The sequence below is a fragment of the Neovison vison genome, chromosome 1 (genome assembly GCF_020171115.1).
Source record: "Neovison vison isolate M4711 chromosome 1, ASM_NN_V1, whole genome shotgun sequence".
Taxonomy (NCBI): Eukaryota; Metazoa; Chordata; class Mammalia; order Carnivora; family Mustelidae; genus Neogale; species Neogale vison.
In genome coordinates, this window is record NC_058091.1 from 17,280,102 (window position 1) to 17,308,101 (window position 28,000).

Sequence of the window (28,000 nt, forward strand, 5' to 3'; positions counted from 1 at the left end):
GTCTGAAAGTTAGTCAAGCTGAAAGGCTCGGCCATGTTGTCTTAGTCACCAGAGTGAGATATTCAGGAAGGCAGCCCTGCAGTGAAGAGTCTTTCTTTCTAACCTCCAGCTCTTGACTGATTTCATTAATCAAGATGAGAAGAGGTGAGTGTGGATTTTCCAGAGGAGATGAATTATATGTTTGAGATCTGAATATGTATATAATATACATACATAACACATACACATAGATGTGTAGTAGCATATAGGTGTAATCTAGTTTTTGTCTTTGTCTCTTTGAGGGGAATGCCTAGAGTTAGGAATCTCTCTTAGGAAGAAGGGTGTCTCCCTGTTGAAACAGCAACTCCCATGTGAATTAAATGTCAATTCTTGGGGCACCTGGGTGGCTCAGTTGGTTAAGCATCTGATTCTTGGTTTTGGCTCAGGTCATATTCTCAAGGTCATGAGATTGAGCCCACGTTGGGCTCTGGGCTTTGCAATGAGATTCTCTCTTTCCCTCTCTCTCTGCTTTTCCTTCCACCTCCTGCTTGCTTTCTCAAAACAAAACAAAACAAAACAAAACAAAACAAAACAAAAAAACCAAAACAACAAGAACAAAAAAAAACCAACAAAAAGGACAAAAAAATTGATTATTACCCAAAACACATTACTTTGGTGTTGAAAACTATTCGATCTCTTCTGTTTACTGTATATATTTACACTATTTTTTTTTAACACAATACTTACTTGGAAAGAGGAAGGGGGTGTAGTACGTAGACCTATCTATTTTATTTATCAAATAACATGATATAAGGTTTGGAAAGCATATTTGAGAAGGGAAGTGATAGAGCATTGTGAACACAGAAGAAGGAATGGTTAATTTTGACTGTGGATGAAGAGAGAGGCTTTATGGGAGAGGCAGCCTTTTAGGTGGGTCTTGAAGAATGAGATCTGGCAGCAGGAAAGAAAGCAGGCCAGCCCAGACTGAGGTGGCTAGAAGCAGGAACGAAAGGTGTGGACTTGTGCAGGGTATTTAGGGAGGACTGAGTAGATGGATTAGACTGGGTTTGAAAGGTATACAATTCAGGACCAGATCATCAACAGCTTTTTATGCTAGGCTGGGAAATTCTGATTTTTTTTTTCCTTTAGAGAATAGGAAAGAACTAAACCTTTTTGAAAATTGAAATGATAGCAACTCTACTTAAAGAAGTGATGATTGGACTTGTGGTTCGTGAGGAGTGAGGAAGGGGTTAAAGGCAGTGAGGACAGAGAGGGGCTGTGCACTGGGAGGGATGTGGTGTGACTGGGTAGACACATGCAGGTATCAGAGCATCTAGGCATATAGTCAGTATGCTTTGGCTGAATGCAGGATTACATGAACAATTCAGCACAGAGGTAAACAAAAGGGAGAAATGGGAAAAAAAATGAGGGGTTTTAGCTGGAATTATTGAGAGCACAATGAAGCAATCATCATATAGAGTCATACCATGTATATATGGTATGTATATATAGTATGACTCTATATGATGATTGCTTCATATATATATATATGATTGCTTCAACTATATATATATATATATATATATATAGTTATAAAAGGATTTGGTTAGGTGGCTGCCTTCGGCTCAGGTCATGAACCCAGCATCTGGGGATTGAGTCCCACATTGGGCTCCTTGCTCAGCAGGGAGCCTGCTTCTCCCTCTGCCTCTCTGCCTGCCTGTGCTGGTGCTTATGCTCTCTCTCTCTCTGACAAAAAAAAAAAAAGAGTTCTACAAGGATTTGCAATGTATTATGCTATAGGAGCATGCAGGGAGAAAGAACTCCCTCTGCCTGGGGGTCAAGGAAGAGTCAGTAAAGAGGTCACTGATCCTGAGGGTGTTGGGCAGCAAGAAGGCACGCATGGTCAAGGCAAGGGAGCAAGTGGGTGCCGAGGCCATAAAGCAGATGGGAGTCAGGTGACAGGAACACAACTTGTGGTCAGGGGTAGTCAGAGATGGACAGGGGCCAGAGCTGAAATTCCAGGCAAAGGAGTTTTGTTTTAACCCTTTAATAAGTTGTTACTATGATTATTACTATGATGATTTATTATTTACTATTTGCTTAGCTGAGTTAATCCTATTAATTTCTTAAATACCCTTCATAAAACAGCACAGCGGATGAGGACAACCCCTAAACAGCTGTGTTGGCACATAATCATCTACACTGCTACTCACTCCACTAACCTATAACTCTAGTTGACAATAAAGTAATTGCCTTTCTCTATTTTTAGGCATCACTGTACATAGTTCTCATTGCAGAATTATATGGTTATCTCTCAATCATTTACAAACCTTAAGAAGCTGTCGCATTTGACATATGAATAATGACACCTTTTACTGCCTTAGTTTTCCTAAACTGTTGTCTTCTACTCTTGTCCTAGGAATAAATGTCATGATTTAAAAGACATCTTTGCAGGTGCCTGAGTAGCTCAGTTGGTTAAGCAACTGCCTTCAGCTCAGGTCATGATCCTGGAGTCCTGGGATCGAGTCCTACATTAGGCCCCCAGTTCCACGGTGAGTCTGCTTCTCCCTCTGACCTCCCCCTCTCATGCTCTCTCTCACTTTCTCTCTCTCAAATAAATAAATTAAATTTTTTTTTTAAAAAGGACATCTTTGCAATATTACTGTAATGATGCTATTGTCATATTTCTAGTAGTATGTATGCAAGAAATTAATAAACTAAAATGCCTTATCTTCATAGGTCCTCTTGTAAATGGCCAAACATCTTCCATTATGAACTTAGAAAGAAACAGGTAAAAAGGGCTCTTACAAATTGATTTTTTAAAAAGGATTTTAGTATGTATGTATGTATGTATGTATTTAGAGTATGAGCTGGGGGACAGGCAAAAGGAGAGAAAGAGAAAAAAATCAAGCAGGCTCTGTGCTGAGTGCAGAAGCCCAAGGCAGGGCTTGATTTCACGACCCTGAGATCATGACCTGAGCTGAAATCAAGAGTTGGACTCTTAACCACCTGAGCCACGCAGGCTGACTTTGGGCAATGTTCAAATGAATAGATACTTTTGTTGCTTCAGGTAAAAGTCCTTGAATGGTAGAATAGTAGAGAACCCATATCAAGCTGTTTAAATTTGCACACATTATCCTGTCTATAAGATAAAACTGGTCAAAAGGATTTATATTCTCAGTTCAGAGCTTGAAATGCATCCTTTTGGGGGTGTTCTCCCAATCTTCATTCTATTTTCAGGAAAAATAGAGAAATTATCTAAATATGGGATTGTACTTAACCTACTATTTTGGACTGAGGTATGTATAAAGTACACCAAACGCATGAAACACAGGGAACACTCATGGTTGTTTGTATCCCATTTGGGCCATACCTTGGCTCTCACTTGGACTCTTATGAGTTACAAGGACCCCAGGGATTAAGGTTTCCTATAGCTTTCACATTCTGATGTGCATCAGCAAATTAATTTTGATGTGACTTCTCCCTATTTGAAAGCATTTTGACTACTAAATATTATTAGATAATCTGCTCCTAAATTTAATTTTCAATACAGAATTTACCCATTTGAGAACATGGAAACATTTCTGCCTCTTCAGTTGCTTGATAATTATGTATACAAGCTAGCTTATCGCTGTGAAGGTTTTCCTACCCCCATTTTCATTACATAGCTCTCCTCTTTGACTCTTAGACCTTCAAGATAATCCTGGTAACCTTCACCCCAGCAAATCTTACTCATTATTGCCATTGGTTTTTATAATTCTTTGTCATGGACTGATTCCTTACCAAATTCATCAGATGCCCTGGTATATAAAACTCATAAATTCTGTCCCTAAGAGGAACTGGTCTAGATAAATTAGTTCTCTTCAGCCCTAGTGATATTAGAAAGTCAGCAATTATGGAATCATTTAACCTTCAGTGCCCAAAGGCAAATGATGGGATTTAACTGGACACAGAACATTCTGGAACATGCCTCCTAATCACTAAGATATTTTCTTGGAAAGGAAGATTTAAAATCATTGGCTTACTAAAGTTCTGACTTTTAGAGAAGAGTTTCTCTTCCATCCTAGACTTTTAGTTGATTCCATCCTTTATGAAACCTCAGGGGAAACAAACTTGAGCATTCTCTTCTGATTTTAGATAATAACAGAGGGATAAATTCTGGACTTTGTACCATGGTGGTAATGTCTTTCTCCAGATCTTACTTAATCTGGCTTCATGATAAGGTACATACACTCATACATGGAGAGAGAGATATCTACATTCATGATACATACCTGAACATTTTAAGGTAGTTTGGTTTAATATTTTTTCCTTTAACCTTTATGAGTAATGTTTTGTGGTCTTTTTGAACACTCAGACTTTACAAACTTTCACTGAAGAAAAATATTTACTATTTAAGCCACTTTTTATTTGGCAGTAGTTTCTTGATCACCTGTTTTCTTCTATTGCCATTGTTTCAGTTATTGAAAATGTCCCATCATTTATACTATTATACACCGATTGGGCTTCTGGGTATGTAAAACACATGCTTCTCTTTGAGAATGTATGCAGATGATTTATACAAAAGCATAAATAACTTTTATGCTTAATTTAATAACTTAAATTACTAACTACACAGTCAATACTATGACTTTTTAAGAACTTCGTAACAATTTTAAAACATTATCATTATCCCATGCTTGTCCTTTTCTACCGATTAGATCCGCTCCTCTTCATAGCAGTTAACTGTAAAATCCTAAAGAAACAGAGAAGATGTGTTCTTGGATTTCAGCAAGGAAAGGCAGATGTGGAAGACTGTGTCCTTTAGTCTGGGGAAGGGACAAAGAAGAACTCTGATGGTACGTGAGGTGTGAGGACCTTTAAAAGATAAAAGAAAGCAAGTTGCATTCATGAGCCTGCTGAACGGATAGACGAGAGGACTGGGGGTTAGTGTGGGCCTGGGTAACAGAGACTCTGGTTATTTTTGACCTGTATGTGCCATGACATAAATAAGACACCAAATGTGTCTGTGTTTCAGAGAGACCCACAAATATCAGCGCACCATCGTCCATCAGTGGAACAAAACAAAGCCAGGGTCTATGTGAATGGGAACTGCACACAGCCAGGTAGGGCCGTCCATTTGCAGGGGCGGGGTCTGATCGCGCTGGGGGCTGAACAGCAGGGCCCATAATTTGGCAGAATTTGCCTAGAAAGTGCAGAGTCAAGGCGCCATCATTACAAGTAAGTCAAAAGCCTTTGAGATACAAGGAAAGTCACTATTCCAGGTTCAGAGACACAAAGAACAAAACAAGACCGAGGTCCCTAAAGTTGGTTTAGGGTTCAATTCTCAGAGACAGAGCAAAGGTACAGTTATAAGAACTGTTCTGAGAGGGTTATCTGAGAACAAGTAAACTAGCTCCAGATGGGATTGAAACTGAGTTCCAGAGGTTTTCATATTCTCATACCAAGTAATATTTCTTCGTTTCAAAAACTTCAAAGCACAGTTGGGGGCCAAGAAGCGATGTAAACCAGGAATGATGGGAGTGTAATTGGTCTTGATGACTGTATGACTTCTTGCCTCAGACTTCATGGTTGTGCGTTTATCTCATCCTGGAATTCCATATGGATGTTTTCCCACTGTGGTGTGACTTGTCCAGCACTGCTGCCCCAGCTGCCACACCCAGCCGGCTGAGCTCGAGGCCCCTCTTTTGTTTTCTCCTCTCTACTTTTATGACCTCCCCTGCCTTGTAGAACTTTCAAATGCTACTTGACCGCTTTCCAAAGTGTTCTCTGTGAAGCTGGTGTGTTTATAGCCATATGCTAAGGAAAGTCTCCATCAAAGCAGCTTGGGAAAGTTGGGGATAAACATTTCCTTGTTGCACGTTGTTTCAGAGACTAACTGGCTAATGTCATCATGCACCTCTAAGAGTATAGACCATTTTCCACTCATTTTCAGGGCATGGGCCATTTTGGTGGTGGTGGTAGGGGTTGGAGTACAGCATCTCAGAGGCTAGTGTTCTCTAGAACACACTGGAAATGCTCCACATTCCAGGCATTGATTCTTTCCCTTGTTAGTTTGTGTGAGCTTTTCGAAGAGAGGGATTATATCCTGCTCATTTTATCTTTGCCAAAGCTGAGTACAAGTACCTGAGTGAAGAAGGATTCAGCCTTTTTGCCAGTTTTGTTGTTGTAAAATGGTCATGAAATCGACCGTCTTAACCATTTTGAAGTAGACAGGTCAGTGGTACCGGCCACACTTGCAATGTGTGACTATTGGCACCATCCCTCTCCAGAACTCTCCATCTTGTAAAACTGGAGCTCTGTTCCATTAAGCAATAGCTCTCCATTCCCCCCCTGCCCCTACCAATCAGCATTCTACTTTTTTGTCACCATGGTTTGGACTATTTTACGGACCTCATACAGGTAGACTCATACAGTATTTGCCCTTTTTTTTTTTAACTGACTCATTTCACCTAATGTAATGTGGACTCATTATGAATTATTGAAAAAATGGTTAAAGTGAAAAAGACTATCTGAGAGGATCTTTGGGGCTCAAAAACATGGATACCTTAATTTGAAGGACACATAGTTATTTACATACACAGTTTAATTACTTTCACTTCTTTTTCTTTTGCTTATGGACTCAATACACATTCATCAAGTCCCCCCATGTTCCATGTACTATGATCAGTCCTGACCGTTCAAGATGGGGAGGTTTCAAGAAGGAGAGTATATCACCTTTTCAAAAAGAAGAAACTTTTGATCAAAATAACCCCTAATTTGCTTAGACATCTAAAATTCAACCAGAATTATAAGACTCAGTCTTTCAGTCTCATACCTTATATGCAGAAGAAGAACATTTTCAGTACCTCACCTCTCCAGAGGAACACTGTTACATCGCTTTATCTTTCTGAGAGGTCAATTCAAAACACGGTAAGAATTTTTCTGCATTTATTGATCTGGTATGTACTGCTGATTCTACAGAAAGGAATTGTTTATGTTCCGAAGCCTATGATCTTGTCGTAGAATAAATTATGAATTTATTTTGACTCTTAGCCTCAATTATTGATAGAACTGGTGTGGGTGAGAATGGTCTTCAATCTTAAGCAGAGTAAGAGATGACTTTGTCCCAGGTTGTCATATCTTAAACACGTGCCTAAATAACTTGGTTACACTTTCAGTTAATTGGATCCTTGCCCTTCTGCCAGGGGCAACCTGGAAAGAAATTAGTTTACTTCATGATGATGTTATTATTTTTGTGGTTATTCAGCAAGTATTTATTGAGGCGATAGTGTTATCAGATACTGCATTAGGCAGAAAGATTCAAAGTTTAAAAAGACATAACCTTCAAGGACCTCACATTCTATTGGGAGAAAGTGACCAGTAAAATAAAAGGATAGTACTTACCATACAAAGAAGTCTGGGAGGGTGTGGTGGAAGTAGAGAGGAGAAACAACAGACACTTTGTAAGTAAAAGGACACCATTTGTAGAGTAGTTAATATTTGAGTTCTTAAAAGTAGACGTTTTCCTGAAAAAGAAAGCCAAGGAAGGATGCTTTCAGTGAAGGGCATTGAATGTGACCAGAGCTCGTGCTGCATGGCGGGGAATGCTGTAGGAGGAGATTGAAGTGTGCTACATGTGCGGGAGGCTGATTGTCTTTTACAATCAGACCTTTCTGTAGCAGGATACAAGTTTTGAATGAGGTAATAGGAAGCCAAGGAAGGACAATTAATAGGTAATTGACAAGATCATGTGACGGTTGAATGGTAAGTAATAATACTGTTGCCATTGTCTAGGCAAGAGATGGCACAAAACTCTGTCAAGGCAATGCAAATGAAGGGAACAGGGAATTTTGAAGCTGGACTTGATGGCTATATGTTATGGTTGTGGAAGACATTAAAAAAAAAAAAAGCCAAACCCAACCTTCAAACATTTCTGTTTTAGGCAAACATGATAACATTAACACACACACACACACACACATACACACACACACACAATATTTTATTTATTTATTTGACAGAGAGAGAGAACAAGCATGAGCTGGGGGAGGGGCAGAGGAAGAAGGAGAGGGGCAAGCATACTCCCCACTGAACAGGGTGACTGATGTGGAGCTCAGTCCCAGGACCTTGGGATCATGACTGAGTGGAAGGCATATGCTTGACTGACTAAGCCATTCAGACACCCCTCATTAATTCGTACTGTGAATGAAGACATGAGAAGGAGCAGAGATTTTTTTTTTTCCTTTGTGTTTTTCTTTTTAAAGATTTTGTTTATTTATTTGACACAGAGAGAGAGAGATCACAAGTAGGCAGAGAGGCAGGCAGAAAGAGAGGAAGGGAAGCAGGCTCCCTGCTGAGCAGAGAGCCTAATGCAGAGCTTGATCCCAGGACTCTGAGATGATGACACGAGGCAGAGGCTTAACCCACTGAGCCACCCAGGCGTGCCTCCTTTGTGGTTTTATTGTTAACTGGTTTTGGAGGTGGTGGAGTGGATGAGGTTGGTATTGATCAGGGGAAGTGTGTGAGCTAACCCAGAAAGCTCTCGTGCATGAAAAAGAGTAAAGCAACTGATGGTGAGAAACCCGATAAATACCATCTAAAATGTGTGAAGAGGAAAAGGAATTAATGAAAAAAGGCCAAACATGAATATTTGGATAAATAGGAAAAAGAGGATAGAATAGTGTTCTTGAAACCAAAAAAAGGAGAAAGTTTCACAGAAGACAGAAAAATAATAGTAGTGGAGGTTGAATAGAATCAAGTCTGAAAATGGGCCACTGGAGGGTTTTGTTCTGTTTTTGTTTTTGTTTTGTTTTTAAGTAAGCTCCACACCCAAGATGGAGCCCAGGGTAGAGCTTGAACTCATGACATTGAGCTCAAGACCTGAGATCGAGAATTGGATGCTTAACTGACTGGGTCAGCAGGTGTCCCTGGCCACTAGTTTTTAGTCAAGGGACTACTGGGGATATTTGTGAGGCAGTTTCCTTGAACTGGAGTGAATGACAGATAAAATGGGGGGTGGGGAGTAAAAGGGATTGAGACACAGACACATAGACACAGTAAAGTAGCCTTTTCCTTCAAGACGGGTCTTCGTAATAAAACAAGGAAGATAAGAAAATGAATTGAGTGAGATATTGGGGGCACAAAGAGAGTTTTATTTATTTTTCCTCATATAGAGAAAATTGAGTTTGTTTCTGGGCAGAGGAGGAAGATCAGGAATTTGCAATCAGTTTAATCTTTTGACTTAACAAAATCAGAAAGGAGATCTCAATATCTCCTAAAAATTGCTTAGGAAAACTTCCTTCTAGTGTTCCAATGGAAAATAATGCATAACCCTATCAAGAAAGTTAATATTTTCAGCAGTGTGGATTAATATTCTGCTGTGCTCAGCTTTTGAATCTTAAGCAAAGTTCCTTCAGGGGGAAACAGAAGCCTATTTGTTGGTCTGGACTGCAAGGTAGGTATGATGGGATCCAGGAAACTGAGGGATGACTTAGCCTACAGAATAAGGACAAATGACCTCTATGGGGTAAGGAAGGAAGGAAAGACTAGAACACAAGCAGAAACTGGCAAGAATAACTATTTTTTTTTTTTATAACAGAATGCCAACTCTTTCATCTGATTGTCTAGGATCTAAACTATACGCATCTCTTAATCAACTGTATAGAATATCTGCCCTTTGAGTAAATGTCTGAATCTTCAATTATGTACAGTTCAGCTCTTGGTGAAAGTGGGCTTGATACAACAGCTATTTGGAAGAGATAGTGTCAGAACTGGGTTCCCAGTATGTAGTGATTTTTTTTCCCCACCAAGGTACATTTAGCAGTATCTGGAGACATTTTTGGCTGTCATAACTGGGATGGGAACCTGTTATTGGCATCTAGTTGGTAGAGACAAGGGATATTGCCAACCATCTTTCAGTGCACAAGACAACACCCCTTCCCCTTTGCCCCCAACAAAGAATTCTTAGGTAAATAAAAAGTCAATTGTTCTGAGGTTGAGAAGGTCTTTAGAAAGATCATAAGTACCATTCTTTTAGGTTGTTCAAATTTTATTCTGTGTCAAGTTAGATCATGTAAGTACTTTTCTTTTTCTTTTTTCTTTTTTTTAAGAGGAAGAGAGCAGGGGTAGGAGTAGAGAGGGATAGGGAGAGAGAGGATCTTAAGCAGTTTCCATGCCCAGGGCAGAGGCAGCCACGGGGCTCAATCTCACAACCCTGAGATCATGATCTGAGCCAAAAATCAAGAGTCAGAGGCTTAACTGACTGAGCCACAGAGGCACCCCTAAATTATAGTGCTTATTCTAAGTTAGCAAGCTGTTAAGGACTTTAAAAAAACATTAATATATAATTTTTAAAAAAGATTTTATCTATTTTTTTGACAGAGAGATCACAAACAGGCAGAGAGGCAGGCAAAGAGAGAGAGAGAGAGAGAGAGGAGGAAGCAGGATCCCTGCCAAGCAGAGAGCCCAATACGGGACTCGATCCCAGGACCCTGAGATCATGACCTGAGCCGAAGGCAGAGGCTTAACCCACTGGGCCACCCAGGTGCCCCAATATATAAATTTTTTTGAAACAGGTTTAGGTTTACAGAAAAATTAAGCAGAACGTACAGAGAGGTCCAATATATCTTTTCATACCTCTTCCCAACACACATCCCAGTTTCCTCTGTTAACATCTCGTTTTAGTGTGGTGTATTTGTTTCAACTGATGGCCAATAACAATGCGCTAGTATTAACTAAAGTTCATGGTTTACGTTAAGGTTCACTCGGTGTTGTACATTCTATGGCTTTGACAAATGTGTAAAACTTTGTATCCACCAATATAGTGTTATATACAATATTTTCCTTGCCCTAAAAATCCCGTTCTCCACCTATTCATCCATTCTTTTCTCCTCCTGAAACTTTGATCTTTTTACTGTTTCCATAATTTGCCTTTCATGGAATGTCCTATAGTTAGAGACATACACTATGTAGCTTTTTCAAATGGGCATCTTTCACTTTGTGCTATGTAATTGAGATTCTTCCTTTTTTTTTTTTTTTGTGGCTTGATAGCTCATTTCTTTTAATGGCTGAATAATATTCCATAAGTGGATGCACCACCGGTTTTTAGCAATTCATCCACCAAAAGACATCTTGGTTGCTTCCAAGTCTTAGAAATTATGAATAAAGCTGCTATAAACACTCCTGTGCAGGATGTTTTTCTGCGTGGAAGTTCTCAGCTCATTTGGATAAATCCAAAGGAGTATGATTGTTGAATCACATGGTAGAAGGATGTTTAGTTTTGTAAGAAATGATCAAACTGTGTTCCAAAGTGGCTGTATCATTTTGCATTCACTAGCAATGAATGAGAATTTCTGTTGTTCCATATCCTTGTCAGTCTTTGGTATTATCAGTGTTTTGGAGTTTTGCTGTCCTAATAGATGTGTAATGGTATTTCATTGTTGTTTTAATTTGTATTTCCTTAATGACAGATGATAGAAAGCATCTTTTCAAATGCTTATTTGCTATCTATATATCAACTCATTCTATGATTGAGTTGTTTGCTTTCTTATTGTTGAGTTTTAACCATTCTTTGTATATTTTAGATAATAGTCTTTTATCAGTTATGTGTCTTGCAAATATTTTCTGCATCTTGCCTTTTAATTTTCTTAACAGTGTCTTTGGCAGAGCAGATATTTTTAATTTTAATGAAGTCCAACATATTAATTTTTCTTTCATGGATTACGCTTTCGGTGTTTTAGCCAAAAAGTCATTGTCAAACCCAATGTTTTTAATATAATGGAATTTGTTGTCTTCTATTAAGAATCAATATATGAAATGACAATTTGAAACATATCTTTACAACTTTTGTGCACCCATTGTTGAAAACATTGTCTAAATATTTTATTCATTTTTTTTTTTTTTAAGAAATAAGAGATTCCCTTATAGATTCCTCTTCTAATTGAATTTTGGGGAACTATTTTCTTCTAAGACGTACTTGTAGGCTTTCCTTCGTTAATTAATGTGATTCAGGTTATCCATTACTGAGAAATTCTAAGCCCATAGCTTTTCATTTTTTACTTCCCCAAAAGCTCGATTTATTCCTCATGGTAGTAATTCTCTCATTCTTATTTCCATGTATGTCTCTTTCTCTCTGTGGATTTCTGGCTTCTTTTTCTCCCCATTAAGTTTTAATGTAACCATCCTGGCAGGAATGTTTTCAATGATGTCAATCATTTTTGGAATGCCATGGCATCTCCAAAGCAATACCATTAAATATCAAATTTGGCATTTTATTTTCCTCTAGGTTGGAAACGAAACTGCGTAAATCAGTTCAGTTGCTTTCACTAGCATGCCCGATTTTAAGTCAGAGATGAATGATCAAAAACCAGATTTTAAAACAGTTTACCTCCGTTTTAATCAATAGCCTATTGCGGCTGCCTGACTGGAGGCTCAGGCCACATATGTCGTCAGAGGATGTGATGGATGAGCAGCTTGTGATGGATCTGAAGCTGTGGACCCCTCCCCAGGAAGGCATTTTAGATTCCTTTTGAGGGCTCACTAAAGGAAACAATTTGCCGTGTTTATTTGTGGCATAGCCTGTAAGTAGAAAGTCTTTTCTAAGAGCTTTACAAATATACATGGGCTTGGCTAATATTTGGGTGTACATTCCCACTTCTTTGTTCTGACAGCTCCCAATGGGGAAGATAGTGTCAGAAGACTAAAGAAGGCATTGGAATCACTGTCCTGAGTGCTATAATGGGACTAAGTAAGGTGTTAGTGTGTGTAGTAGCTTTAAGATCTTGCTAGAAGTATGAGGTACATCTGTAAAGAGAGCCAATCCCCGAATTCCAGTGTTAGCAATCTACAAGAAGATTGATAATTACAAGAAAATTACTATTGTGTAAGGTGGAGAGAGAAAAAGGAACATGGAAAACCATAAAATCAGAGTACATGTAATTTCATTACAGTGTGATGAAAAGGCAGCATAAGGCCTTTAGGTAAAGGCAACCAAAAAAAAAAAAAAAATTTCCTGGCAGTGAGAGCTGTTAACATTTTATGGGCATCGAGAGAATTTGTTAAATCATCCTGGCTGAAAGGGTTTCTAACATCGGGGAGATTTTCACATGCCGGAGAATGGCATGGGCTTACCTGTAGGCCGGGGGATGGATCCCATGACCTCTTCGGAGCCTTGCAGGGCTGGGAAACTCGGATTCTGTTAGTGAATTTCAAAGCAGAAGATTCATCTTGTGGATTAGAAGTTGCATTAAAAATGTTAAATCTGTCACAAAGCGATAATCAGTGAAATATTTCATGCTCTGTGAGGCAAGAGCAACCTTGAAGCTTTTTGTGAGCCCGGAAGCTGCGGAATGATGGCTTCCTCGAGAGTCTGATGGGCGCTCTGGGGTCCTTCCGACTAGCTGGAGAGATAATAGTTTCTGTCTTGGAACCTGAAATGTTGACCTTCAAATGGTAATTCACCATTTGTTCCGTGTTGGGTCATTCATCCACATCTGTGGCATTGGGATTTCTATGTAATACAATTACATGATAATAGCATCACTGTACCTTCCGTGATCGTTTTTGCCTGGATCATCGTTCATGAGTTCCACATCGTTCTTTTGATCTAGAGACTGACTTCTTATAGTCACGTACTGTACCATGTGGTCTTTACTTACTTAGCTGTTTGTGCCAGTGGGCAGCAGGATTATTGAAATAGCAAAACATTTTAAACCACTTTTATGTTAGGTCACCCATATAGGCAGCAACAGATAGGCAGCGCTATTCAGCAGGTGGCAAAACAAGAACATGGCTAATCAAGAAAGGTCTGCCACGGACTCCGTTCAAACTGCCAGAAGTTAAATCCAGAAGAGCTCATGGGACTGGCATGTGGGGGCCTCCACAGGCCTGCCTGGGGAGGTTTATTCCAGGGGAGTCAGCCAAGGTAAGCAGGTAGTAGACAGGTAAGCAGGTAGGATCTCAGGGTCCTGGGATTGAGCCCCCCATTGGGCTCAGATGCAGAAGCACAGCTGCCAGGAGACCAGCCACAGAGCAGCGAACCTTGAGTCAAGAACGGGAGTGGCTTTCCATCTCCTAGACCTTGACAGCTGGGAGTTTAAACTGTTAGGAATGGGCAGACGGAGGCCAGCGCCTGTGGGTGACCAAGGGACAGGGTGGAGAAGAGTGGCTCAGGGTCCACTGGACTCAGCACACCTGGACAAGAACCCGGGTCTGCTGTGTGCTGGCTATGGGACTGCCAAGCGAGTCAACCTCTTATAAGTTCAGTGTCCACCTCTGCAAAGTAAGGAGAACGCAAGGCGCTTCATTCGTTTGCTATGATATGACTTCAGTAGAGCGCACAGCCCATTAGAAGTGCTCAGTGTTTCAACTACGCACACCCACACCCCCCCACACACACTAAAGAATATCATACAGTTTATAAAAGAAACAAATTCAGCAAAGTTGTGTGAGCAGAATGCAGTCTGTTGGATGGTCCCTGAGCGCCACGCTGAGGGAGTGAGGCTCCCTGGATGGCTTGTGCTGCGCAGTTGGATGACAAGGCACAATCAGATCCTAAAAATGCAGTAGATTCATTCTGGCACAGGTTTCCATCATGGTTGCCCAACTGGAATAGACTGCCTATCAGGTCAGACGGTGCCCTTTGAAACAGGACAAACTCAGAAGTTGTGGTTAGGGACAGACCGCTCCTGGATTCGATTCTGGTTGCCACTGGCAAAAAGTTAGAGATTTCCCTTGTAACAACTGGAACCCTCAAGCCCCAATTTTGTCAAACCCTTCTCTACTAGTTTCCTATTGTTGCTGTCCTAAATTACCAGACACGGTGCCTTAAAACAACCCAAATTTATTATCTTAACAATTATGTAGGTCAGAAGACCAAACTCTGGGCAGAAGTCAAGTGTCAGCTGGGCTGGTTCCCTAGGGAAGCTCTAGGGGGACAGCTGAATGTCACCGTTCCATCTTCAAAGCCAGCAACATAGTGTTGTCAACAATGCCTTCACCCCTCTGCTTCTGGCCTCACATCTTCTTTCTCACTCTGACTCTCCTATTTCCTTCTTTCAATGACCTATGTATTAATTACACTGGGTCTACCAGATAATCCAAGATAATCACAAGATCCTTAATGTAACCACACCTGTGTAACGTACTGTACGCACTGGCTCTGGGGATTTGGTCGTAGCTCTTGCTCAGGGGCCAGCATTCTGCCTACCACACCTTCCCTCCTTGGTATCCAGCCTATGAATCTATGCTTAGACGGGCATTTACATTTTTCCTGCAAGGTGAGGACATCTTGGAGTAAAGTCCAAATAAAATTAAGTCATCATAGCTAAGTTGAGACAGCGAGAGTTGTTTTATCTTCTACTTCTCAGATAAAACAGAGCACGCTCCCCGACTCTCCTGCTCCTGAGGAAGCCTGGTTCTTTGGTTCTTCCAGTTTGCCTGGGAACGTACCCCAAGCCAAAGTGATTCTTTTGGCATGCAAATGGACCCCTCCTCAGGGGCTCCTTGGTCATGTGAACACAGGATTCTCAGTTCCAGGGCTCTTCTCAGCCATCCGCTCCGACATTTGTGGGCACTCGAATGTTGATGGCTTCTCTGCTCTAAGTTGCTGCTACTTTTCAAACTCTCAGCACTCTGTGGCTCACTGACTTTATTAATTAACTGGTTTCTTCTTGTTTTGCAATCCGAAGTCGTCTCTCAAATCTGCTAGCATACCCCAATGGATCCATTGCATCTACAATGCCGAGGATTTTGCCAGGCTGAGGCTGATTCACAGACTGAGGCAGCTTTTGGTGTGAGGGTTTGCAGGGGGTCTCCTGGAAGATTCAGGGCTGGGGTCCACAGAGCCTCTGCTCCGTGCCAGGCAGGTGACGTGGCTCTTACGTGGCGGAACTCTGATGATCGCACTGCAAAGTGCTATCATTACACGCATTTTACAGGTGAGTAAACTAAGGCTCAGACATGAAAATAAGCTTGTCAAAGTCCTGGCACACCATGTTAGAGTGGGTTTGCCTAGACCCCACGCTCTTTCACTAAACCACAGCCCTTCCGATCTACATTCCGCGCAGATGTTTGCTTCCTCCAAACTTCTGTTTACTTCCAGGCTTCCCTGCATTCTGGCCCCTTGACCTTGGCTGTGCCTGTTATCTTGCAGTTCACTTTTCCTTCTGTGTGAGGTCATAAGCCTGTGGTGGTCAGAGACCTGTTTTATGCCCTCTTATATGGACTGTGCCGGGCACTGTGCTAGAACGTACTTTGTAAACAGTGATGATTAAAAGGATGACTTCTGATAAAATGCCAATACTCTGTAATAAACAAGCATCTTCCTGCTGGGGGTATACTCTAGAGATATTCCAACATACGTGAAACTTCCAAGACAAGTTTATACCAGCCTGCTTTTCTCTCCATACATTGACTCTGCAGCCATACCACACGGAGTAAAACACAATTCAACCTTCACCTGGCTGTTGTGGGAGAGCAGACCCAGCCTTGTAAGTTGCCAAACACTCTGTAAATGCTGGTGCTGATGATAAGAATTAATTATGACTAAAGAAGACTGAGGAGAATTAATTAAAAAAAAAAACCATCAAGAGGGGCGCCTGGGTGGTTCAGGCTGTTAAGCATCTGCCTTTGGCTTAGGTCATGATCTTAGGGTTCTGGGATCGAGCCCCACATTGGGCTCTCTGCTGAGTGGCAAGTCTACTTCTCCCCCTCCTTCTCCTTCTGTGATCTCTCTGTCACTCTTTCTCAAGTAAGTAAATAAAATCTTAAAAAAAAAAACAAAAACAAAAACACAAAAACAAACAAACCCAACAGCAACACAGAAGGACTGGGTTCAAGGGCACTTTGGACCAGTCTATCCCACCTCCTATGGGACTAAAGGCAGAGCGTTTAATCCTTCCAGTTTCAGAGTGCTCATTTCTAAACTGAGACAGTCCCTCTTTATTGATTTCAGAGGAGGTGAACATAGGTAAGAATACCTCTTAGTAGAAAAGTGCTATAAATTTCAGAGAAATAGTGTTATTTCTAAAGTGAAACCCCAATTTATAGAATATCAGGAAAATGTTCAACTCGATCTTCTTTCTGGGAATACTGTTATCAAATCTTCCCTGAATTCACGATGAGCCTTGTGGGAAGGCTGATGATAAGATGGAGAAGGACCGATCTGAACCCTGAGCCCCAGACTTCCATCAACTCTTGGGAGAGCGTCTGTGTCTCAAATGGAGCCGTCACTAGCGGGATCCCTCCATTAAATCTTTACAGCCTACAAATTTATAGCTCTGTCAGGGAGGCTCGGGCTTCTCCACGTACCCCGATTGAATATGGAAGGAAAATAATTGGTGCCGTTGTCAGTAGTTGGCAGAAAATTTGAACTTGGAGAACGACTCTTTCTCAGGTGACTAGTGAGGGCTCCCAGGCTCGCTTCTATCTGCTGGTTGGCTGCCAACTTGGAGACTCTACCATAAAATCTCTTACATGGATGTGAAATTGGTCATTGCGGAGCTGACTCTAGTAGGCTTTAAAAGCTATCTGATTCTACATCTGATTTTATAGTTCTTTTTTCAACTCGGAGCTTAGTATTTGAGGAAGTTGGTAAAATAATACAAATGTGGGCTCTTTCCTAACTAGTCTTTCATGTGACTTAATTGTTGTGCTTTCCCCCATTATAATCTGTGCCAATGTAGCAGTTCCAGTAAAAACAACTAAACAAAAAACTAAAAGATTCCTGGGTTGTCAGCTTGTAAAAAAAAAAAAAAAAAAATTAAAAATCCTTTGGATCCTAGTTATAAAGGAGATTTTTTCCTCTATGCTTGAATTATGGGCTCTTATCTTTCACTGTTTCTATTCTGGGATTCAGCAAAAACCTCCAAGGGCCTCAGAAAATGAGTAGTTGATAAAGAGAGATTTTTGAGACTTTTTTTTTTCTCTCTTCCAATGTTCAATTTGCTGAAGTTTATTGGTGATAGCAGGCTAGACCAATTGGGTTATCTATGATTTTTTTTTTTTCTTAAAGAAAAGCATCAGTGAGGGTTTGATTAAAGAAGCAGGACCTCTCTGAGTGATACGGCAAAAGGAATATATCATAGGGTTTAGACATTATATAATTGTCTGAGATGGTGAAGAATTCTCTGGAAAGCTATTGCCTCTGCATCTGATATGCCCTGAAGTAAGTGTAGTTCTGCAGGGCTGGTGGTGAGGTGGAACAGCTGAATATGAAATGGGAGAGAGCAAGGATGTGCTAGAAGCCGGAGGAGGATCGGGACAAACTTTCCCCTCTATCGATTTTTCTCAACACCTTGAACCTCAGTGAGGCAGATAACCAGCAGGAAAAGCTGGTGCTCATTTGCCAGACACTCAGGACTCAAAAGTTACTGATGGATCAGGCAGGAGCTGGAGGAGCTGCCACAGGGTCAAGGCGAGCCATTAGATCGAGTGAGCTGTGCGCGTGCCTCGCGCTCTCCACCGGTTTCAGAGCGTCATGGTTACTGTCTCTCTTCTGCCTTTGAGATCTCACATTTCCCTAGTGGTCAGCCCAAACTCTGAACCACACAGGGAATGGAACTCCAGGATATATCATTCCAGCTGATCTAAGTTGACACAGTTAAAGCCACCACAGGGGATTTCTAAGACATTGTGGACTGATGGTTGAGGTCAACAAATACAGTAGGTTACATGTCAAACACTGTATCAAGTCCTTCAGAAACAGTGGTGGACAAAACAGACAAGATCCTTGCCTTCAAATGAACCATAAACAGGAACACAAAATGGTTACAATTTTGAAGTGTGCAAAGAGATTTAAAGGGTATTGAATAATAGAGGAATGATTATTCTGGAGAATGCATTAGGTAGGTAGGGTAGGAGTCAACATTTGGTGAACAGAAAGGAGTCTGTGGTTGGGGGACCTTGTCAGAAAAGATGATGTCTTGGGTTAAATTAGTGGAAGAGAAAGTAGAAAGAAATGGAAAGCTCTTTGTTGTATTTTAGAGGAAGAAACAATAGCATTTGCTATTAGATTGGGTGTGTAAGATAAAAGGAAAGAAAATTTAAGGATCATCCTTAGGTCTTTAGCCTGAGGTTATTATTTGGGAAAGTCAGAGGAGGACTGGTTTGAGGAGATAGAAGCAAGCACTAAATTTTGAACCTGATAGTTTAGAGATGTTCATTTGGAAATATCACATGTAGTTATTTATAAAATCTGGAGCTCAGGGAAGCTGGAGAATAATACAGTGAAGATGGAAGTTGGGAATTACTCTTATAGAGATGGAATTTAAGACCATGATAACAAATAAGATCTTGTAGGAAGGAAAATACAGAGGGAGAAGACAGGATCTAGAATAGGGCTCCAAGTAACTCTGCAGTTTTGAGAATGGGTAAACAAGGAGGATCTCATCAACATTAAAAAAAAAAAAGAGAGAATATCAGTGAAGACAATTAGTAGAGTGTGCTATTATAAAAGCAAGGAAGAAAATGTCAGTAATATTGCAGAGGGTGAGTTAGAACAAAGGTAAATTTTCAAGCATTTTGATTTCAGGAATCTTTTACAATCCTAAAAACTTCGGAGAACCTCCAGGGGTATCTGATTTTGAGTTATACCTATCAATGTTTACCATTCCAGAAATTAAAACTGAGAAGAATTTCAGGTGTTTATTTGTTAATTTAAAAATGGCAGAATGAATCAATTTCACATTAACATAAATAATACACTTTCATGAAAAATAACTATAGCAAAGCAAAAAATATTGAGAAAACAATGACATTGTTTTACATTTTTGTAAATCTCTTTAAGGGCTGGCTTGATGGGAGATTGCTGGATTTCTGAATTTAATCTATTGTTCTTTGTTTTGTTTGAAGTATACGAATTTTTTTTTTTTTTTCACAAAGCACAAAATTGGGACAGTAACTGAGAAGGATGTATGACTAAAGAAAGCTTTTGCTTTGTTTTGTGTAAAACACAACATATATTTGCATGTTGATGGCATTGTTTGGGAAGACTAGAAGATATGGCTAGGTTGTAGAAAAAGGAGATAATTGCAGGAACAAAGTCTTTGTGAAGTTGTGAGGAGATTATATTTGATAACATGGATTTGCTTTTAAAAAGAACCTAAGAATAAGAGGGTAGGTTCAGCTGTGGGTAGCCTGATGATTTTGGATTTAGATGGCTTTTTTTTTTTTTTTCCTATGTGAAGTCTGAAGTGAATTTACCAGCTAAAACTGTGACTAAGAGGAAGGAGTTTTTGAAACTTAAGAAAAGTTATAAGGTAAGAAATGTTTGGGAGAGGGAGAATATGAGTTCAGAGAAGCATAAGAGTGGCTGGTCTTCTGGACAGAGGACGCTTACATACACACATTTAAAGTGAAATTAATTACTTGCTTGCATGGCTTTTGCCCAGCAGCGTTCGCTTATTTATTTGGGTGCAGGGATGGAGAATGCTGATGGTCAGGTTTGTACAAGATTAGTTTTTTTTTTTTTTTCAACATAACAATATTCATTGTTTTTGCGCCACACCCAGTGCTCCATGCAATCTGTGCCCTCTCTAATACCCACCACCTGGTACCCCAACCTCTCACCCCCCCCGCCCCTTCAAACCCCTCAGATTGTTTTTCAGAGTCCATAGTCTCTCATGGTTCACCTCCCCTTCCAATTTCCCTCAACTCCCTTCTCCTCTCTATCTCCCCATGTCCTCCATGCTATTTGTTATGCTCCACAAATAAGTGAAACCATATGATACTTGATTCTTTCTGCTTGACTTATTTCTCTCAGCATAATCTCTTCCAGTCCCGTCCATGTTGCTACAAAAGTTGGGTATTCATCCTTTCTGATGGATGCATAATACTCCATAGTGTATATGCACTACATCTTCCTTATCCGTTCGTCCGTTGAAGGGTATCTTGGTTCTTTCCACAGTTTGGCGACCGTGGCCATTGCTGCTATAAACGTTGGGGTACAGATGGCCCTTCTTTTCACTACATCTGTATCTTTGGGGTAAATACCCAGGAGTGCAATTGCAGGGTCATAGGGGAGTTTTATTTTTAATTTCTTGAGGAATCTCCACACTGTTCTCCAAAGAGGCTGCACCAACTTGCATTCCCACCAACAGTGTAAGAGGGTTCCCCTTTCTCCACATCCCCTCCAACACATGTTGTTTCCTGTCTTGCTAATTTTGGCCATTCTAACTGGTGTAAGGTGGTATCTCAATGTGGTTTTAATTTGAATTTTCCTGATGGCTTTTTTTCATGTGTGATGAACATTTTTTCATGTGTCTGCTAGCCATTTGTATGTCTTCATTGGAGAAGTGTCTGTTCATATCTTCTGCCCATTTTTTGATATGATTGTCTGTTTTGTGTGTGTTGAGTTTGAGAAGTTCATTATAGATCCTGGATATCAACCTTTTGTCTGTACTGTCATTTGCAAATATCTTCTCCCATTCCGTGGGTTGCATCTTTGTTTTCTTGACTGTTTCCTTTGCTGTGCAGAAGCTTTTGATTTTGATGAGGTCCCAAAAGTTTATTTTCACTTTTGTTTCCTTTGCTTTTGGAGACATATCTTGAAAGAAGTTGTTGTGGCTGATATCGAAGAGATTACTGCCTATGTTCTCCTCTAGGATTCTGATGGATTCCTGTCTCACATTGAGGTCTTTTATCCATTTTGAGTTTATCTTCATGTACGGTGTAAGAGAATGGTTGAGTTTTATTTTCTACATATAGCTATCCAGTTTTACCAGCACCATATGTTGAAGAGACTGTCTTTTTTCCACTGTGTATTTTTTCCTGTTTTGTCAAAGATTATTTGACCATAGATTTTGAGGCTGATCATGGTTGAGGAGAGGCAAGTAAAGGCTAATGGAAGGATGGAGAGGATATTTGTAAATGCTTAATTATGTTAATGTGTCATATGATCTAAACTGACTAGGGAGGGAACTGAAGGTAGGAGGAGGTTGATGGAAAGTGATAGAAGTCTGAGGTCAATGGATTGGAGATCACTGTTAAAGGAGGACATTGGGGGGTGGGAAGGGCAAGGAGATGGAAAAGTGGTCAAAGAATGTGTTCTTTTTTAAAAATTTGAATTGAATTGGTATCATAATTTCTGATGATGATGAGTTCTATGGAATGACCATGAGAATGATTGGTAAGTGGAAGGGAGGAAGAAGATTCATGAAGTAAAGCAGTAAAGAAATTGAGAGTCCAGTATATTTCATGTTCTCACTGGGGGTCAGTGATGATGATGGTGTTGGAGAGGAGAGAGGACTGAGTCATGTATTGAAAGCTGATGAAAGGTTCATCAAAGACTGTGGTGGGACATTAAAGAAAGAATAAGGATTCAGAAAGAAGCAGGCAGCCGAGACACTCAGCAGGCCAAGAACCAGGGAGGCTGACGGAAGATAGAAATGGTGGGTTGCCTGAGATGTGAGCGAAAATGAAGCTGTTGAAAACAGCTGGACACAGGTGACTCTGATAATAACATTAGAGCTGTTTGGAGCCAAGAAAAAAGTCTCTCATTTTGTTGTGATAGTTCCTACTATTGCTTGGCCAGTAGCTTCTAGATGAAAGGTATTCCTATAAATGAATCTGATACTTATTCCAACAGCTGGAATTTATGAACTAAAATCTGTGCATTCCTTTTTCACTATTTGAAGCTTGATGTCTTAAATTAAAAATAAAGACAAACAAGCCCGAATCCAACAAGTTAATTCATATTTTTAGTGTATAATTTCCAAATCTTTGAATATAAGAGTCAAAAAAGGTGATTTTGGAAGTTTTACTCAATTATAAATTTCTTTGAATTTTAGGGAAAGCCTCCGGAAAATGCAGAATAGAAAGTGTTCAAATAATAAAAAAAAAAAGCCTCATTAAACATTTGCTCTGCTTACAAATCACATTTTAAAGAGGTTTAGAATTTAGCAATACCCCTATATAGCAAGTATATAATGCACCTCTTGAATATGCCACTGAGGATGGTTCAATACGTATGGAAATATGATAAAATAGATCTTCCTTGACTTATGATGGAGTCACATCTGGAGAAATCTGCTGTTAGTTGAAAATGTTGTTAAGTCAACGAGGTAGTTAATATATTGAACCTGCCACAAATATAATAGCTTCAACTAGCCTACCTTAAAAGAGCTTAGAACACACCATGGCTTACAGTTGGACAAAATCTTCTAATACAAATCCCATTTTATAATAAAAATAAAGCGTTGTCTATCTCATGTAATTTATGGACTACTGTACTGAAAGTGACAAACAGAATGGCTCTATGAGTACAGAATGTTGTAAGTGTATCCGTGGTTTACCCTAGAGACCGAGTAGCTCTCTGGGAGCCGTGACTTGTTGCCACTTCCTAGCATTGTGAGAGAGAATCATACCCCATATTGCTAGCCTGGGGAAAGATCAAAATTCAAAATTCAAACTATGGTTTCTACTAAAAAACAAAACCAAGAAAAAAACAAAGTACAGTTTCTACTGAACGTATACAGCTTCCTCACTATTGTAAAGTCAAAAAATTGTTAAGTCATGGGGCCTCTGGGTGCCCCAGTCAGTTAAGTGTCAGACTCTTGACTTTGGCTCTGGTCATGATCTTAGGGTCATGAGATCGAGCCCTGCCTGACCAGGATCAACACTGGGCCTGGAATCTCCTTAGAGTCTCCCTCTCTCTCTCTCTGCACCTCTCCCTGCTCATGGTTACTCTCTCTCTCAAAAAAAAAAAAATATTATAAGCTGAACCATTTTAAGTCAGGGGACTGTCTATAGTTATTAGGAATGTTAAAATGATCTTTCAGTCTCTTCTGAAAATTTATATTAAGGAAATAAATATAGAAAATATGTTATTCAGAAGTGTGGTGAGACATATATTTTATTTACTGAAAAACTGGAAACAGACCAAATGTTTGTTTCTGATGGAAACTTCAGTATACCCTAGTAAATAAAAAGCAATGTTTATGAAAAATATTGTTTATTTGAATATTGCTCATGAAAAGCAGAGAATTAAGAAAAATACTTAAGAGATAGTAAACAACTAAGGCAAGATGAAAATTATTCATACATATGATTGTACAATTATTGTATACAATCAGTTACACATCCTATGTATAGAAAATAAAAGACCAGAAAGAAATAACTCAGAATATTGAGAGTGGTTATATTTGATAAAGAAAGCTGCAGGTTCTCCTTTTCTTCTTTCTACCTTTCTGTCTTTCCAAATTTTCTTTGATAAGATGATTTCTGTGAGAGCAAACATGAAATGATATTTAAAATAAGACTGCAGCTCTTCTAAAACTGTGAGTGTCAGAGACAGAGATCTTAGGTGGGAAAAGATCTTCATTCTTTCCCAGGGATTGAGGATGATTCGCCCAACGTGACAGTTGGCAATTACACATTATGTCCCTCCTAGAACCCTTGTAAGTACTCCTCCCTCCACCAAACATGAATCATTGCAAAATCAGTACTTTATGTAAAACTGAGCAGGTATAATTTATAAAGCACAGAGGAGACTTGGAGATTAAAATGTGTGCTCCATCTTTTGACCTTCAAGTAGAACCCCCCCCACCCCGCCCCGCAATCCACAACACTGAGCTACTCATATAAAATGCATGTGAGTCAAGTGGCTTTTGACTCTTAAGTTAGCAGTCATAGATCTAGGTCTCTTATTTGTATTCCTGGCTAGATAAATGCTTCCAGGATCGTCAGCAGAAGGTGGAAATCCTGAGATGACCACACAGACAGCCTTGCAGATCTCAGAGGGAACCAAATGTTGCTATTCTTCTCCTGAATCAGAAGGAGAAAAATTAAGCTGATACTTTATTGCATTCCATATTATGTCTCTCCAGTGGAACTCAGATCTGATCAGCCAGTAAGTCCAATAAAAAGGGCTAGCAACTGGATTCTGATCCACAATTGTGCCTTTATTCAAAAGCAGCAACAGCTTTTATGCTTGGGGATTTAAATTTGCTTTATATCAAACCTCTGCTCTGTGCCCCTGGGCTAGCTAATTATTCTTTTAGAGAGAATTAGTCTTCTGATGACTCATTAAGAGGTTCTTTTAGAAAACAATACATTTTTAACATTGGACCAAGTCCCAGGATATTTGAAATTAGTGTAAGTAATGGTTGGAAAGCCCCCAAATGATGGCTGTAAATGACATCCAGAGTGGCAGGCTCAGTGGAGGCGGGGATTTAATGGGCACAGAGACAGACACCCTGTAGGAGCAGAATGGCATGCTGGAGGATTAAATGACCAGTGTCTAAGAGGCTGGATGCTACAATTTGAGATTTATTGTGGTTGTTCTAGAATGATTTCTCCAGCATCAATGCTGGCATTTCAAATGGTGTTTCCAGAGGTATTGGCTTACAGTGCATTTCGATTTGGGTTCAACAAAACATTTTCAATATGCTTGCTAGGAATACATTCACCTTCTATTATTCTGTGTGTGTGTGTGTGTGTGTATACACTTTTGTCCCTGAGGGGTAGCTGTTGTGACGTTAAGTATTATCGTTGGATCTGTGAACACGATTCCCGTATTAATGGTGTCCCAGATGGGTTGCAAGAAAGCACTCGAGGAGTGTAGATGAGAAAAGTCACAATATGCTTTTATGAAGAAGAGGTGTTTTAGAAACATGAGTAATATTGTAACGTTATATAAAAAGTAATTTTTCTTGTCCTTTTTTTTTTAGCATTTTGTATCAAGGGCCATGTATTATATTAACTTGTGAGATAGCAATCGATGACTGGATAAAATTCTTACAGAGATAGTCTGTCAAGAATAAGACATCAAAATTGGTCTCCAAAGGAAGCAAATAATATACAAAATCATTGGTTATTACCTTTTCATTCTTAGGTTACAAAAAATGATCCTTTTCTCCTCCTCTGGATGGCTCTTTTCTTCTTCCCACTTGCTGTTTATGAATATTCATTCCCCACGGCTTTAGCCATTCTATTTCCTTCTCCGTGTATCAGTTCAGCCAATGCTGCTAACTTCTCATTATAAATGTGTAAATGGTCCAAATCTAATGCTCTAGGACCTTCATGCCATGGCTTAGAGGCAACATGGAGAGGTGTTGAATTTCTGGTCAGTCATAACCTTTGTCCATTTGCTTGTCTTCTTTGGACGAATCTCTTGGCTCCAATAGGCATACGGTTCAAACCAATGCAATATATTTATAAGTTATAAAGGAATCTGACAATGCATATCAGAATATAATGAAGGGACATGAGAGATTGTTGGATCTAGATTCCAGATCCTAGATGAACCTCCCATGCTACTTTTGTTCATTTTTTTGGTGCTGTTTCTCTATTCATATTTGTCTTATAGGATGGTTTTGGGTCTGCGATAGAAGTTTAATAAATATCTTTTATGTCCAGCAACATTTTAAATGATTTTAGAGGAAAAATCGTATTTTCTGCTTCTTCATGTCCTTGGCCCTCTATTAGGTCTGTCTATTGTCGGTTTTAAGAGTGAGGGAGAGTCTGTGGATTTGTGTTCCCTGAATATGCGGTGCTAACAGGAAGGCGTGAGAGGAGGAGATGGGAGGCACATGACATCTGCAACCGAGTTTGAGTGATTCAAAGTCACACACATGTAGCTACAAAGTTGCATCTATTAATGAAGATGGGTTGTAAAACTGAAGAGTTGGTGAGATCTTCTTAAGATGAAAATCTGATCATGTTTCTTCCTTTGTATGAACCACAGCCTTATGTGCTTATTAATATCAGAAATACCCATATTCTTTGCTTTATTTATGAGGTCCATTATAATGGACCTATCCGGGCTAATTTTAGCTCTCTCTTCTTACAAAACTACTACTTTCAATTGCTCTAGCGTGGGTGGATTAAAAGCTAAAGAAATGAAAATTATTGGCTCAACAGACCACAGACTTGCTCTTCGGCATGATCTACTTATTTAAAGAAAAAGGAGAAATATGTGCACTCAATCCATTTTACCGAATGAAGGTATGACTTTGGGATTCAGTTGCTAGAAGGAGATAAGGTCACATTTGGCACTGAAACGCATTTGCATTTTTAGCTATAAAAACAACTGTATCAGCTATCCAGGATCATAGAATAACATCATCTTATCCCATTGAAGGCTAATGGGGTAACTGAATTCTAACTGAAATCCTGGATGAACTTCTTTTAACCAGTTCTAAAGGGGAACTTGTCTGTGATTGGTACTGTGTAAAATTTCCAGGGTGACTAGAGTCAGCCGAAGGAAGGGGACTGAATTGGGGAAGAAAAGTTTGGGAAAGAAGTTCCAAAGGGGCCTGTGATTGAGGCCTGACCCTAATACCCACGAGCTGCCGCTGGAATGGACACACTGAATGGCTGGAAAGGGTTAGGTTAATTTGCACCAGAGAGCGCCGGCTCAGATTCAGAAACGGAATTTCATTCTAAGAATATTAATGCTTTTTCTACCCTGAACAGTAACTAAAATTTTATAACCACATAAATACTTACTGCTACATAATACATAACTACTTTTTTTTAACCTAATACTGCCTAATAGTGGTAATGATCATAACTAATATCACAGAGTGCTTACTATGTGCGAGACACCATTCTACTTCATACTCTATACATACTAACGCAGCGCTCACCATAACGCCATGGTGTCATTGTTACACCGGTTTTACAATCAAAGAAACTGAATCTTGGGTCAAGTAACTTTTCTGAGCCCACAAACAAGGAAGTGGCGTGGCTGAGCTTCCAAGCCACGCAGTCAGCTCAAAGACTCTACCTTCAGTGTGAGCCGAACCCACCCCTAGATGGCCAGGGGCTGTCATTCATTATCAACGTGGATGCTCCTTCATTTCTGTGTGTTAGTTCACTGAGAATGCAAGCCTTTAGAATGGAAGTAAATTCACGCAAAATCTAACCCCAGTTTTTTCTTTTACAGGCAAGGGCACTGAAGCCTCGAGAAAGCACGTGTGTTTATCTGACGTTACATCAAGAGGGTAGAAGTGAACCGGAGCACTGTTTCTTCTTAGGCAAACACTGTATATTGAACATTTGTTGAGAGCCCTGGAAAAACAAAATATCTCTAAGTTCTGAT

General features: G+C 39.9%; 1 long non-coding RNA gene across 1 annotated transcript; it reads left to right on the top strand.

The window, feature by feature from the left end:
* The first annotated feature begins 24 nt into the window (after positions 1-24).
* Positions 25-27,999, top strand: LOC122898327. Its single transcript, XR_006382998.1, has 4 exons — positions 25-144; positions 4,680-4,817; positions 4,997-5,084; positions 27,845-27,999. It is a non-coding gene; the product is annotated as an uncharacterized LOC122898327 (long non-coding RNA).
* Position 28,000: the final 1 nt, after the last annotated feature.